This window comes from Temnothorax americanus, unplaced genomic scaffold (genome assembly GCF_048541705.1).
Source record: "Temnothorax americanus isolate GAGA-0224 unplaced genomic scaffold, ASM4854170v1 Scaffold30, whole genome shotgun sequence".
Classification (NCBI taxonomy): Eukaryota; Metazoa; Arthropoda; class Insecta; order Hymenoptera; family Formicidae; genus Temnothorax; species Temnothorax americanus.
Window position 1 is genome coordinate 67103 of NW_027509443.1, and position 16104 is coordinate 83206.

Here is a 16104-nt window from a genome sequence, read left to right on the forward strand (position 1 = left end):
TTTACTTTTAGAGAGTCTAAACTTCTCTAGACGGCGTTTGGATGAAGGTTTTGGTCCTTTTCTCTTGGCTTTATCCTTATAGTCTCTGAGCTAGCTACAGCTGTAGCTGGCTGAACGGCTTCGTGGTCACTCATATCTAAGGTAGAAAGAGAATAACAAATATCGCAAACTATATAAAAGAATGCGAATTTGCGCAAGCGATATCCAAGCCTGCTTAAATTTCCCAGAATTTGTATAATCGACATTTGTAAAATTTTTCCAAGTTGTATAAAAAAAAATAAATGCGATTTATGAGTAGAATTGATTGGTCGAGAATGTTTTGCTTATAGCAAAAAAAAAACTGCAGGATCATAGAAGGCACCGCGATGTCGTGGGGAGCCTTCTCACGTCGACGCACCGCTATAAAACTTAGGCGACAGATAGCGGTTTACTCTTGATTTCGTCGAAACAACGGCTTTCAAAACCTGTTATTATTGTTATCGCGAGTCTTAATATAGCGTGTCATTTCCGATAATACGTGACTTCCGAACTTGTGCAACTTGCAAAAGACTTGACTCACGAAACTTTATACTTTGTCAACTTTGGAAGAAAATTCATTTTGTATCGTAGAGAGATAATTATTTGCACGGAGTCAGTTGAATTATTTTTATGCGGAAATTATTATTGCATTCACGCTGATGCAGTTATGAAAACATGAGTAAAGCATGGAATTTTTTTTTGAGGTATCAAAAGGCACGATAAAATATCAGAAAATAGAGAGACCGAAGTTTTCATACACGGGGCTCAAATTGTTGCTTGGGAGCTTTGCACGCTTTATAAACGTTCACACAAGTTATCGCGGTAAATGTACCTGAAACGATTGCGTGAAAAAATATTTATTCCGTATGTTTATCTTGACACACAGTTTTATCTGTATTTGCTTTTGCGATATATATATATATATACACGTGTGGATTATTGCAGATAAAAACTCACGCAGCTTCGTTCTTTTGTGTTTTTTCCGAAGTGGTCGCTGTAACTAAGCTTCATCAAGATAAAGTCTGACACATCACCTTTAAAAAACCTATATTAATTTTTTTTAAATTGCAACGTACACGAAAAAGAGCATCTCTCTTTACAATTCGATTAAAAGCTGTCTATTTGAATATTTATTAATTTTATGAAGTGGAATTTTTTTTCTGTGTCTCTCTCTTTCTCTGTCAAAATTTAAAACTTTCGACCTTTCTCATACATGTCGAACGCAACGCCCTGTGATTTCATCATTATAAATACCTGCATAATTAAATTCCCATTAAAATACTTTGTATTTTCAACGTCTCGCGTTTCAAAAGAGACACATTCGACAACTTCCCCGTGTCAACGTTGAGCTGTTTAGATTGATGCAAAGTTAATGACGTCTATTTTCGACGTGCATTTGCTTTTGCTAATTAAAAGGAGGTAATAATGTCAACAATAGGCGAGTTTCTGCCTCAAACAGATAGCAGATTTTCATTGCAATCTAATGCTCGCTAGAGAAAGCTGTTTGAAACACTAGTTGCTTAACATGATGCAAGGTGCTCGTTTACGACGACGAACATTAATTCGTGTTTTTTTTTTTCACGATTCGGTAATCGGGGACGTTAATCGTTTCTGACTGTTAATGAAGCTTAGTGACACGCCGACAAACCTCTCACGAATTTGTATAATCGCGTTTAATGAAGCTTAGTGACACGCCGACAAACCTCTCACGAATTTGCATAATCGCGTTACTTCCGTTCACATGAATATTATTTATGGTAAATCACGAGATTATTTTTTTTTCTTAAGAATGTTTATTGAACACCATACAAAAGATATAAGACTTTACAGCAATTCCATTAAACAAGAATCTTCTTATTGCGAGATTACTTTGCGGTAATGTGGGTACCTTTAAATGAGACGGCATTTCTTCCTTTTTATCATATGTATTTAGATTTCACCAAGATCCGAGTTTGGCGGCGATCGTAATTAATACAATTGACTATCGCGCTTACATCGTCTTTTAGATCAATCGATTAAACCACGATACTTATTAATCAACTTTGGTAGATTCCCAATCTATTGCATTTGATTTACTTGTCTATCCACGATGTAGCTTCGATTTACGATACTGCATACGATTATAATGGCATTCGAATTGAAGTGATTGACTGGTTGACTTTTTGCCAAATCGAAATAGTCGAGAAATAGTATCGGGATAATCGAGAATGGACATAGCGATCGCGCGATACCGTCTCTTTTTCCCGCCCTTCGATTATTCTGTTCGATAAAGTAAGTAGCTTACATATGATAGAGCCGCGTGGAAAATACCTCGAATGTTTGAACACATTGTAAGTAGCTTACGTATGATAGGCGCCGCGATGAAAATACCTCGAAACATTACTGCTGTATACTGTACGATTGTATGCCTTAAGGTTCAACGTTAATTTCTTCTCGATTTTCCCTGGAAATCGCGAGCGGTGTCGATATTTTCGATCTTTGTTTTTTTTCTTGTCTTTTTCCTGTTATTGCGTTTAACTGGCTTACTGACTTCCGAGAAAGAAAATTGCGAATGTCGATCCGCACCGGCACTTCTTATCAATGTCGCGTAGAATTTTGTAATTTCTTATTTTTGCAATACATAGCGCATAATGCGTGGTACTTCTCTTATCGGACAAAGTATGACAATAAAATATTTAGTAAATACCCTCTTAATTGTCGTATCTACATTGACGTAGCAACAACTGGTCTTGTGTTCCAGGCAATCGATATTTCTGAAATGAAATATAACACATAATATTCAATTGATAAGAGATTACAATATTCTACAAAGATTTCGCGCTCTTTTATCATTGTAGTAAATAAGGGCGTAACTCCCCGGTGAGCTCGCACTTCTGTGTTTCAGACACGCGTGAAAACGAATCCGCAATGTTTATTGGGAACAACGGAGATCGGAGATCATAAGATACATCTCCTCTCGTAACTGTAACGTCAGAAATTGAGCTCACTGAAATTATAATCTCTGCCGCGGCGAACCGACGCCGCGACGGGCCGCCGCCGCGCTGCGCCGGGGTCATAAATCGCGATCGAGACTCGGCGAGCGAGCGTTACGTACGCATGTCTTCTCGATCCGAATCCCTTCTTTAACCTTAGGAAAACCTTCGCGCTTTAATCGGTTCGACCTGAGGAAGCGGATAACTCGCGCGTCGCGAACGGATTTCAACCCTCGTTCGCGCGCCGCTTCTCCTCTTCCTCCTCTACCCCGTATCCCGAGCGAATCGTATCGTGCATGGGGCGACTTGGTGCGAAAGAGGAAATACGATCGATACCGAGAGAGAGAAGAGAGAGAGAGAGAGAGAGAGAGAGAGAGAGAGAGAGACTGGGAGGGAAAGAGAGAGATAGAGAGAGATCGAGCGATTCGTATACTTCGAGCGAGACTCGCGACGATGCAACGTACCATCGCGTGTGAGCGAGGCTTATATTATATATAAACTCTTAACCCGAAATATTTCTCTACCGAAAAATCTCGATGAAGACGAGGCGATCTCCAGGGTTTCGATCTAATTAACGTCATGTGTACATAATAACGATTGAACGTCATATTTCGTGAAAAATTAACCGACCGGTTTGGTCAGATCTTGAATTCGCAAATTTTTCCAGTTTTATTTCTGATCGCGAAAAGTTTGTCAGGGTTCGAGAATTCGTCGCGAGAACTCTGGATCGCTGAGAAACCAACGTAAAGCGGATATTTCGGTTTAAGGCTCAACGACATTTGTGTCAAGTAGAATTTACTATCGCGCGTATATATGTGTATATATGGGTATATACACATAATACACTGTTGGAAAATTTTTGTAATTGTGTTAAAAAAGGTCCTTGTTAAAATTTTTGTGTAAAATAATCAACACATACGTGTGTAGATTTAACATATGCTTTCTAATAACAAAAATAAGAATACAAATTTGCAGAAGAAGAATGTTGATTTTATCTTACAATCTTAACTTTAACATAAAAATTATGTTAATTGTACACATAATTAACCTCAAATTACGATCAGAATAACATTTCCTTTCTGTTAAAATATTTTAACATAGTATCGATGTTGCCATTTAACCCATCCGCATATTATGTTAAACTGACCCAAAAATTTGAGTGGACCGTTTTGGACATGTGATTTATGTTATACTTAACACAAATTTTCCAACAGTGTATGTGTATATATACACGTATATGCAATATATATATACACACACACACACGTGTACGTGTGTGTACATGTACGTATAGGCAATATGTATGTGTGTTTGCGTATGGGAGAGAACACGAGCGGAATTCGGCCTGCTGATCACTCCGTCCGCGACAGGCACACTGTAATTATATGCATTGTAAATACTCAATTGACGAAGTACGTTAGGCAAAACACACGTACGCATCGCGTAATTGTACATATTAAACATGGAAAAGATATTTGTTAAATATAGAATATGTTACGTTTTTCAAGAAGCCATATAATGTTTCGTTTCTCATTTCTGCCCGCTATATGTGTCCCTTATCATAAAAACTTCCGAAAAGGTTCTCCGTTAAGAAACTTTTTCTTCTATTTTTTTTTTTTTTTTTAGAAACATTCTTCCCGTTGAATCTTATTATTATAGATTGATGCAAGATAATCGTCGTCTTTATACTAACATTCATGGATTTTTTGATTAATATGAGATATCGGTAAATAGTTTTCGAGATATCGAGACAAATATTTTGATTAAAAATATTGGTTTTGATTAGTCAAGTAAAAATTCCATAAAAGATTACAAAATAAAATATTTCATGAAACTTTCGTTGAGAGAATGTAATTCCCGAATATATATCCTGAATAATGAAACTCAACTATCTTATGTTATTCCTCATCCCTTACGTATTCGAATATGGGCAACAATGCCGAAGATCAGAAGAAGGGAAGAAGATATACGCAAGATACACGAGGTAAGTGCATTATCTACTCTGTTCGATATCAATGATATTACCGAATAGCATGAACTTGAAATAAAACGCGGAAGAAAATCGACGAGTGTGAAATTACGCATGAACTCGCAGGACGAGAAATAATTCGTACGTCGTCCGCGCACTTATATGTAGCACGGACACGCTCGAACGCCGCACGTATGAACGGACGGGGATAATTCACGTTGATTAACTCGGGCAAACGTTATATAGACGGCGGCCGGCCGCGGTGCGCGATTAAGTCGAGTACTTATTATTACTTAATCAATCAGCGAATTAAATGGTTTTATCGCGCGCGGCCCCGTTGCGGTAAAAAGCGCGCCGTTTAAGGCGGTCCGCGTCTAATGCACACGCGCGCGGCGACAATTAGCGACGCGTCTCGCGCGCAATTAGCGGACGCGGCGCGAATAAATGCGCCGCAAACGCGCGCGGGTTTCGCGCACAATTAATACGTTACATTTTAAACAGAGATACGCGCCGCGCTACGTTCTCGGGCGATCGGGACGCGCGCGGCGTGTTTTACGATACGTCATTAACGTAATTACGATTCTCGAAGTCGGTTGCCTCGTGTTTCACGTGGCACCCACCTACGCGTACGTGTATACAGCACCGTATAGGGTATACGCGCACCGCGGATCCTGGCACGGCGAATAAAATGTATTTCACTCGAAATTAGCACCGGCTTGATTTTACCGTGTGCGAAATGCATACGGCGCGCGCGCGCGCACGTAGTAGCGGGCGGAAAATTAATTTTGCGTTTTCGTATAACCGCGATCTATAATGGAAGCGCGGTCCGGTATCGATACGCTCGGGTTTCACATTCGGGGGGCTCTACCCGTTTATATAATTCAAACGGAATAATAGGAAACACGCTCTCTCTCTCTCTCTCGGCGTCGAATTAGGCGTCGGTCCGCGCATTAGCGCGTGGAGCGCAGATTAATTAGCTCGGTAGGCTTCGGAGATAAATTTTGATTCGCGTTTTTCGCGAAAGTAAACATTTTTCTCTGGAAACTTACGCGTAATTTTTCGTCTGTCTGTTCTTTATTTATTTTTAAGACAATCGATTTCAAAGGTAACGCCCGATGACCGCAACGTAACAGGATGGAAAATATTTGTTAACTGGTCGTTCACCGGGCGCGTCTTGCCCACTGCAATTTGCATGCGTGCGTAGTTTTATCGCCTATTGCAGTTGAATTATGCATTGCTATTGAGCTAATTGAAAACGCTATATCTACTTGCAGCACACATATCATTACGCCGCGTAAAAGGTTCGCAATTTTGTTTGGATAATTTTATTAAAAAACGCCGCTTTAAAACTGCTTTATCTTGTTATTAAAATTACGAAAGTGATATTAAAAAGACTCGAAAAATAGAGGAAAAGGCAAAGGAGAAAATCTACGCGAGATAAAATACACGCGAGATTCTTTCAGCTTTGCGCCTCTTCGATAAATGTCCTCATTTTTGTATCCCCGGCGCGCATTTTTTCCTCTTCTTTTTTTTTTTTTTTATTATTTATTTCACACGTCGCAGAGAAAGGTGGAAGGAGCCTCGCGACCGCCATTGAAATGGAGCCTTCAATTATCGGGATTGGATCGGGATAAATACATTAAAATGAAATGCGCGCGCGAGATAGTAACGCGACATCAAAGATCGGCGCGATCGGCCGCGCGATACGCCGTGTTTCGGGTTTTCATTATCATGAGATATTAGTCCGCGTCATTTGTTGCGCGCCGCTGCCCTTTGCCATCGCGGCTCCTGTAAATGGCGCTACTATGTTCGATCGATCGCGAAACAAACATTATAAAATGACACGCGGCGCGGCTCCGCGGCCACGCGAATGCGGATGACATATTCGCATGGAAATTTAGCCCACATTAATTTATTCGATGTGTGGTTGTGCACGTGTTGCCAAAGGAATATTCATTACGATCCTCGTCCCGATATCGCTACGGCTGTAAGGGAGAGGGGGGGAAAAATAGTATATCTCTGTGCTGATAATTATACGCGCGTACGACACGTCGCGCGACACTATTCTCGCCTCGCGCGGTTTTCGGGCGATTTACACGGAATTTCGCACGCAAAATGAATAGAAAAAAAAGGGTATCGACTAGTTGCGAAACGCAAAACAAGCGACTGGTACAACAAAGAGAATAAATAGATACGATATTTTTGGCGATGGAAATATTGCATATCGGGCAAATTACATGTAAATTAACGCGAATTCCTCTCTAGATTTCCGAATATTCTCCTTTTTTATGGGAGTCTTTCATCTCTCGGGATAACGATATATAGCATCGAGCAAGATATTTTCACCCAAATTGCAAATGTTTTAAAATCATTCCTTTTTTCCCCCTCGTGCACAAAGCCAGCGAGCTGTTTGTCAAAGTCGAAGAGCGAGAATATTCACTGTCAGGCACTCTAGATTCTCTTTCGATCCGTAGCAATTTGCCTCGCCTCATAAAAAGGTATACAGAATGTTATGCAAAAACACATATCTCTGCCTTGAAAATGATACAAAAAAGACAAAAAGAGTTCTGTAAACACGAATTTGGAAAGGTTTTCCTTTCCGAGAATCGGCTTGGGAGTCTCTAAAGATACAAATATAGCTGATAGATGAATAATACGATAAACGAGATAAAATAAGTAGATGAAAAATAACGAATTCTCTTTCTTTTGTTCAATTTCGCTAGAAAACATCGCTGCTAATAAATGCCGAAAAATTCACATAAAGAAAGGTGGAGGTTCAACAAAAGGCGCAAAGAATGCGTGTCGAGAGTAATTCGATTTATTCTAAGCGGTAACGCTAGACCGAGATATTTTATACATATATTTGGCAGATTCAATTATTCGCGAGTGGCAAATTCCTGCCAGGAGTATGTGAACGTGAGCGACAATAATATAAACACAGCCGAGTTATTCGAGTATAGAATCACCTCTAAACATAAACATTCTAACAGTAGCCTACTGTGTATAAGCTAATAATGTGAATCTGGAAATTCCGTTTGAAATAAATTCCGAATAGATTTTCCTTAAATCTCACCGTCTGTGTTGGTTACCAAGATATTTAAAGTTGAAAATGAAGGTAAAAGCGAATAATACCGATATAAACTTTCTAAATTTGTGTCGGTCCCGCGAGCTCTGCGGCCGGCCCGGTATGAAAAACGCTAGGTGCAACGGGGAGGGACCCTTCGGATCTTCGGAACCTACAGTTACGTAGACATTCGATCGAGAATGCCGTGAACACGCGGTTCGAAAAAGGCGTGTATAAGGAATCACCATGTGCCGCTCGCTCGCACACAAGGACGGCGCGACGGCACAAAGGAAGGCAGGTACCTGCCGTCTGGCCTTTCCCGAAAACCCGAAACGGGGCCCGGACCGACGACGAGAGGGAAGAATTGCGGGGAGTGGAGAAGGGGGAAAAAGAGACGCGGGAGTGGAAGTAATCGCACGATCGGGGGCCCCGTGAAATCCTTGCGCGATCTTTTCCGTCCCGTTCCCCCCGTTGCACGCGCGCGCACGCACGCCGCTACCTGGCGGAAAGGAACAAATCCCTAGTGCCGCATGTGATTAAGTCCTTTTCACGGAGTCGCGGATCTAAAGGAAAGGAGAGAAGGACCTTAGTAAGGGCAAGAAGAGGGGAGGGGGGCAAGAGGGAGAATGCAGCAGGAAGGCATACCACGGACCTCGACGCCGCGGGGCATTGTGCGCGTCGTGGACGACAAAGGACAGCCCGGGCGGACGGGCGGGCGGGAGGAAGGAGGAGGTTGAATGGGGTGAAACGAAGGGCGGGAGAGGTGAAGAGGGCGAGAAGGGGCAGAGGGGAGAATATCTTCGGAGAGGAGGGACCCACGCGGATATCCATCGGGAAGCGGGGTGCTCCGGGGCGGACAGGCATCGGCGCGGCTATGAATGTAGGAAACTACCTGAGTTGCATCGCGCCGCGCGCGCTCTCCTTCGCTCTTGGAAATCACCGACCCGTCCGTCCTAGAGCGCGCGGACCGTTATCCCGGCGCGGCGGTTTCGGAGACGCGTAGGCAGCAAATCGGTCGCAGCGAATCGGCCGCTTTTGAACAACGTGGGCTCTGACACGCGTATAAATGAATGAGTAATACGCATCCAACGATGAGGCGTGCAATGAGGTCAGTCCTGAAATCGTCTCGCGAATCGTCGGAAATGACGAGTACAGATCCTGAGAAAATTCTCGGGATTAAAGGACTGCGTCTGTGCAAATAATAATTTCTCGATAAAAATTAATATGAAAATCTCGCGATATCACGCGAATTAACCGAGGAGAGGCGGTTCTCATCGCGAAATAAGATATGCGGCGCGGATAGAAACGCGGGCACGCGAATATTCGTCCAATACGGTACATTAATGAATAGCGTTTTTAGGTATATGTATATATGTACGGTGTAGGACTTTCCGCGTTTTATTACCGGGTGGTGCAAGTCGTAAAACTGCGCATAAAACAATCGATGAACTGATATTTTCGCGTTGGACGGGCGCGGGCGGGGTATACGCGCGATGGAACTGGAACGAAAAGGCACGAGAGAGTACGTCAAATTGGTTCGTTTCGTTTTTGTGCGTGGCACACACGGGCCGTGATTTATTGTCACAAAATGCTCATTACTTGTTTGCACTGAAATCAAAGTTCCCCGTTTCTCTCCCCGTGGCTCCCGCTGGGTGAAATGAAAAATATTACAGTCATTACGCGTACATTGTAGATCACTTAAATGATTAATTAAAAATAACTAATAATGATTAATAACAATTTAAGCTTTACGGTCAGAATCGGACGGGGTCTCTGGGGCTCGATAATAATTTATAATTCGGAGTTTGTGAAATAAATACGTATTTATTAAAATTTCACGTGCAGTTGATCTTTGCAGGCCGCAAATTCATAAAATTGTTACTTTTTTGTGTATCATATATTTCAATATTTAAAAGTATGTGTGAAAGATGCATTTTGAAAGATCTTGGCGATCATTATGTGCTTACGATATTTTGCGAAATAAACATTTTGAAGACAGTGACGTAACATAAATATCACTAATAATCAGCATCAATTTTTTTGACTTCCACTTTACGTTACAATTCTCATGAATTGTTAGAAAAAGAGATAATAATAATAAATCGGTAACCGATATACTTAGCAAACTGCATACCTACTGTGTGCTGTATCATTCGTTGCATCTTGTTATCTCTGTATAATAATATCTCTCTCTTCCCGCTTCTCTATCTATCTATCTATCTATCTATCTCTCTCTCTCTCTCTTTCGCAAGGCAGTTTTTTTTCTAGATTAAAAATGCTCACCGTGTTATTGAAAACTGACGGGAACGCAGAATCATTGTTGGATCCTTTCTATCGGTCTATATTATCTCCTTCTCTATTTCTCTTTCGTTGGAAGAGAGCGGGGTCGGTGACGCGGTGCGACGCGACGCGACGCAACGCGACGCGGCGCGTAGCGACCGCACAGCGCTTTCTCGGAAGCGGCAGAGTACCAAGAATTTTTGAGGCAAGCCGAGAAGGGACAGAGAACGCGGTGCCCGAACGAACGAACGATGCCCGGAGGGTTTTAGGAGGCGTGGTACGGTGCAGTCTCTGCGTGGGACAAAGAGTGGAAGAGGGCGACCGAGTTAAAATCTTTATTAACATCGGCCGCGCACATATAGCCGGGGGGAAAAAAATGTATCGCGGTCGACAGTTTTTCTTTTTTCGCCTTTTTTCCGCCTCAACGCCGCGAAAGAAATCTAAACGCGATCGATTTCGAATTCGCGCGATTAATATATATGCGAGTTAAAACTTCGCGTATTGTTTAAAAAAGAGAAATGGAGTAACGGAAAGTTACTTATGCATGTCTGGACATGCGGATCGATTCTTCTGCGGCTTTTCTCGCGTGCAAATTATAGATTAGTATTTGTGTGTACAATATCAGTGTGTACTAGATAATTCGATAAATATGTGGTATGTGGAATGACGTCTCTCTCGACGCGCTACGGGCGTCGTAAGCCTTCAGGAATTTCGAGAACGCTCGAAGATTGTTTTCTTAGCGTGCGTTCGAGTTCGGGCACGATGATCGATGGATCACATTGTTTTCACAGTGCGTTCTAATTTTTAATATTTAAATATTCTGCTAACGCGCGCTGATCTTCAGATAAAAATCCTATTAAAGTAAAGTCAACTCGAAATTAAGTGAAGAATAACGTTTTTCTACTGATTTCCACACCCCCTAAGCTTAACTCTCAAACGGTCTCCCATTTTCCTACGGGCTACAAACGAAGAATCGTAGAACCTGCAGCCTGTAGAAAGTGAAAAGTCTTTTCGCTGGTGGAATTCGTCGTAATATATCCACAAGGTTCAGATTGCTTAATTTAGTAGCCGTGTACATTTCTCTTGCATTTATTTACTTCTCTCGCGTTTCTCTAATATGGTATTGTAATATCTCATTGTGTGATGTGGCCATCGGTAATTTTCGCTGATCCGTTGACTATATAAAAAAGATTAGCTCCTATAGCAAAGCCAATTGTAAAATATGGATAACTAACATTTTTTTGTAGCGAGAGCTATAATTTAGCAATAGTAGCAAAACCTTTCGTTAAAGTTTTGCTATTGCTAAATTATAGCTTTCGCTGCAAAAAATGTTTCATATTTTATGACTAGATTTGCTATAGTAGTAGCTAATCTTTTTTTTCCGTGTACGTATTTCACACAAGGTTTCAATGGAGCTTTTCCTTCTCCTCCTCTTCCATTTCCATTCCTCTTCTCTCCTTCTCTTTCGCTTTCTTTCTCTCGCCTTCTATTTCTCGAAAGCTTCGCGCAGGCAGGAATGCGTCGAGAATTCGTACAAGAGCCGCGGCCGAGTGTTAAAGGATAACGTAGAATGTGGCAGGAGCGGCGGCGGGCTGTGTGATAGTATTACCCAATAACAAACGTCAAAAGCAAAGAAATGTACGTACACTCTCTCCCGCTGTCACTCCTGCGTCACTTTCTGTTTTTATCTGTCTTGATCCGACGCGAGGTAAGGCGCCAGTGACACGAAGTACTGCGGCTCGCGAGAAGGGACGAGACAAGGGCGTATCGATAAGGCTAAAAGAGGGATAGGGACGAAGGGAAATAGGAAGAGATAAATAAAGGCAGAAGAGGAGAGATGGAGCGAGACGACTAGAACGGAAATAGGGAAGAGATATAAGAAAAGATAGAATGATAGAGAAGCGGGGAGAAGGAGATAAAAAGTGAGACAAAGAGGAGTAGGGCGAGACAGGAGGCGATAGAGAGACCAGAAGGAGGAGGAGGAGAAGGAGGAAAAGAGAGAGGAAGAAAGACGAAGAGAACAAGTAGAAAGAGAAGAAAAGAAGGGATAAAGAAACAGGAAACGAGAGAGAGACTCTCTCTATTCCTCTTTTTCGGTTCTTACCTTCTCATTTCTCTGGACATGCGAAGCGGTTTTATAGAAACAAATGTATATAGCTGTACGATTATAAAAAGATGATTACTGTTTCGGGCTGCGAAGAGCCGAGACATTAATCTTCGGCGGCTCTCGGCGCCGAGTCGATAGTACCGCTCGCAATTATCGATCACGCTAAGGGCACCCGTAAAATCGGTCATTTTATACAATATGGAACGGCATAGCGGCATCAGGAATTCGCGATATCGAAAGATTCGCGCTTACATTTCGCTCGCGCGAGCGTTCCGCCCCGTTTAATTAAAGTAACGTAATCCACCGCTACGCGGCGAGTAAAAATTATAGCCATTACCTGCATTATCGCGTATCGGGTTCCACGGGCCACGCCCGACCGCTTATTAACTTCATTAACTAATCAGGATTTCGAAAGGTGCGTGTGCGTGCGCGAAAGCGCAACCGCGACGACATTAACGTAACGTTACATATAAGTATCTGGTAAATGCAATCGATTTTACGCATCTGCATACATAGAGATGGCGGAGCAGGTATTATCGATCTTTCTGATTTCCATATAGCCGAAAGCAAGAACTGAGTAATCGTGGTCCGCTCTCTTTCTCCAAAACTTGAACGCGGTGAGGTACGTTATCGGAAAATCGATGCTTCGGGCTGAAATCTACGAGACAGTTTGAGGAGCTCTAAAAAGATGCTATAGAGATGCAGATGAAGATATTAATAATCGTAGACGATATTTTTGAAACGTGTATTTTTACATTGTGGAAATTAATATCATTAAATGTTATATTTATGTACGAAGGAAGTCAATAATAAATAGAACATTATACGCACGAAAATAATTAATATCGAATATCACGGGATGGAATTTTTCAATGCTAGATTCTTGAGCGAGAGTTTCGAGTTGATCTTTCATTAAAATTTGGTACGTCATCACTCGTCGCGACTTCTCGACTTCCAATATTCAATATCCCGACGATTGAGCGTCAAATGAAATTTTCTGTTAAGGTAAAGTCGAAGTTAAGTCTACTTAAAATTAATCGAGTGCCAAGGTAGGTTATTCTTATTTATCTTGTTGCACCCGCGAGAACTTAATTTGCGAGAGCAATTTCGACGTCGAATATATTCGTAATTAGGTTCGTCTGGAAATTTTTCGCCGAGAAGAAAATCGAGTCCAGGTATAAAGCCCACGCTTTATAAAATTTGGCGACGTAGTCACAGAATATATGTATATAAGTAATATATATATATATAACTAATTGTACTCAAACTAATTGAACTCGCTTCAATTGAACATTACCAAAGTAGATACGGAAAATTCGTTGATTAAAAGCTAGGTCTGACAAAATCGATTGAGCGTGGGCAACGTACATAGTATGGAATTTCTGAACACAGACAGGCGACTATCTTCTATCCCCACGGTATCTTGAGAATTATCAGGCGATATTTTATGAAACAGTGACACTAGGGGAACTCTGCATGCGAATGTACGAGAAAGAGTCAACAGCTGACCGACAATAAAAAGGAAGTGGTCCGTACTGCCCTTGGACCCCAATAATTTAACAAGGGGGAACCGGGACCCTGCTTCTAACGATGATTTCCTCTGGAAAGAGATCGAAGCTTTATCGTGACGTAACGAAATCATCTCGAAACGACGCACAGTGGATCAAAATGACAATCTAGCTGAACAATGGTGTTTTTTTTTTCGAAGGTTAATATTTCTTGTGTGATAAATAATTGCGTTTTTAAGAGAAATAGCAGATAGTATATTTTCTAAGAAACACTTACATTCGTATTTGAAGATGCGTTACAATTGCTCAAATAGGCCTTATAAATATTGTCTAATAAATACATTAGTAACAAAATATTAAGTTGTTATTCTAGTACCACATGAATAACAAGAAATATATTCCATCAATATTGAGGTACAGTTTGAGTTAAAATAGATTAATATTGTTTAAGTTAGATAAATATAGAGAGGCATATATATATATACTTTTTAACTGTATTAACAAATTTTACAATAACCTTTTGATAACATTGTCGATTTTTAATTATTAAATTTCTAAAGTCTGAAACTTAATAATATTTAGAGAAAATATGCTGCGAGATCGTGCTATACTGCCGTAATCTTACACGGCATACTATTCGCTGATCATTTTTTATTATTCTTATTATTTAAAATTAGCTGTTGCTTCGTAAATATAATATTTTTTAAACATTTAATTTTCTGCCATTTTTATTCACAAGTATGTAAAAAACGATTTAAAAGAAAATATCACGTGTTTACATCATTGTGGAAGACCAATATTTTTGTTGTAAACATACGTAGAAAGGAAGTGATACTGATAAATATATGTTTCACTCGTACTCACAACAGGTACAATTTTTATATTTAAATTTTATAATTAAGATGACATGATTTGATTTGACTCGCAATGGACGACAACTGACTTTCATTGGCAACCAGCAAGACGAGCAGCGAATTCAATTAAATGTCGAAAATGAAAAAAAAAACAAAATGAAGAAAAGTGATCTAACTAGAAGTTTAAGTTAGTCTTACAGTTTATTCCATTTCAAAACGGAAAAAAGTTAAATTTAAATATATAATAAATAAACGGGAATAATTTAAATTATATGTTTTATTCAATAAATAAAATTGTGTAAATTAAGTATTAATAAATGTACGCAATTTTATTTTCCTTAGGCATAGTATTACAATTGCAAGACGTTGTTTTTTCGAAGTCTGGCATGAACGTGTAGATAAATCACGTCTTGAGTTCTTCTTGCATATATGTTTTTTTAATGATAACAAACGATATATGATGACGGAGTTTATGATATGATAATGGAAAGTCACAAGAACAAGATATCACATAATGATATCTCGCTCTTTTGTGCAGACTTCCCCATTTATTTCCTTCATTCTGTATAATTATTTTATGAAAATAACATTTTGATACGATTTTAGTCCACTCTGTATAGATATAGAAATATACAAATATGTTATTTGCCGTACGTATTTCACATTAAGCTGAAATATGCATATATTATACGCGTTTATTTCCTATTTTGGAATATATACTTACGAATATTTATTTTGTGCGACGAAGTCTCGACGGATATGTTTCGACGGACTCGACACGAAAATGGCGATTTATCGCATCGCCAGATTATAATGCGCGATTAATTAATATGTCGCTATTTCATAAAAAATAAACACGTTTAAATTCTTCTCGAAAGTTAATACAGCATGGTTTACGATTTAACTCACGACTTGCGTAACTCGATATGAGGGAGTCGCGTTCGTGAGATTCAAAGTATACACATGATAAAGCGAATGATAAAGTTATCATGAAATTATCATGAGTAACGCGTTTATCGGCACGGGTAAAGTTGCTTCGAAGCTGAAAGTGTATCCAAAATGTCGCGTCGTCGCGTCGCAACAACAGATATCGAGGAGTGTGAATAACATATATGGACAGAAAACGTTGCATAAAATAAAAGACTTTCGTTAGCACAGAACGACTACAAATTGTCGTGGATAAAGAACGCGCAAATATATAATAACAATAAGATTTCAACTTTAATAATAGCGAGGGCGATTTAATCGGACATGTCAATTTTTAAGCGAGAAATCGTATACTAACAATAAGTGTACAGACAAATACGCGAACAATACGTTACATCGATTTAA

General features: G+C 40.2%; 1 protein-coding gene across 1 annotated transcript in view; it reads left to right on the forward strand.

The window, feature by feature from the left end:
- The window catches only part of Ppa (F-box and leucine rich repeat protein partner of paired), a 70048-nt gene that overhangs the window by 40139 nt on the left and 13805 nt on the right, over nt 1–16104 (forward strand). The gene's annotated exons all lie outside the window — the stretch shown is intronic.